Genomic DNA, 785 nt, shown 5'->3' with positions numbered 1-785 from the left:
GGCACGCACAGTGCCATCAACAACAACTTCATTAACATTAAGTACGATGCAAAATATTTCCGTACTTTATGGCCTCAAAGTAGAGTTTTAAACTAGGGTTAGGACTTCGTTGTTGCGTTTAAAATTAGGGTTAGGGTTCCAAACTAGGTTTAGGAATTAAAAGTAGGGTATTAAAGTTGGGTTCGAGTTTCTAAGTAGGGTTTCAAACTAGAGTTAGGGTTTTGTTGTAGGGCAGGGGGTTCAAACCCTAGCCTGTGGGTCAAATCTGGCCCGCAGTGTAATTATATTTGGCCCGTGAAGAGCAATTGTGCATCAACTTTATGTGTCAATATAAAAATGTACAGTTTTTACTAGTCTCTGATCTCAAAACTAGTTATTAATCAGTTTGTTGTGTCACCTATATTGTATATAATATGAGACGTTCATACATTTATTTGGGTTGAAAGTCATAATGGCCTTCAGGAGGAAACTATTAATACGATGCGGCCCACGACAAAAATGTGACAAAAATGGGTTTCAAATTATGGTCTCGAAATAGGATATTAAACAATGGTTAGGTTTTCAAAGAAGGGTTTTACACTCAGGCTAGGGTTTCGTTGTAGGGTTTCAAACTAGGGTTAGGGTTTCGAAGTATTAAACTAGGGTTATGTTTTCAAAGTAGGGTTTCACAATAGGGTTGGGGTTTCATTGTAGTTTCAAACCAGGGTTAGGGTTTCACACTAGGTTTAGGGTTTCATTGTAGAGTATCAAACCAGAGTTAGGGTTTCAAACTAGGAATTGTAAAT

The sequence above is a fragment of the Syngnathus acus genome, chromosome 2 (genome assembly GCF_901709675.1).
Source record: "Syngnathus acus chromosome 2, fSynAcu1.2, whole genome shotgun sequence".
Taxonomy (NCBI): Eukaryota; Metazoa; Chordata; class Actinopteri; order Syngnathiformes; family Syngnathidae; genus Syngnathus; species Syngnathus acus.
The sequence above is the reverse complement of the archived record's forward strand: the minus strand, read 5'-3'. Positions refer to the sequence as shown.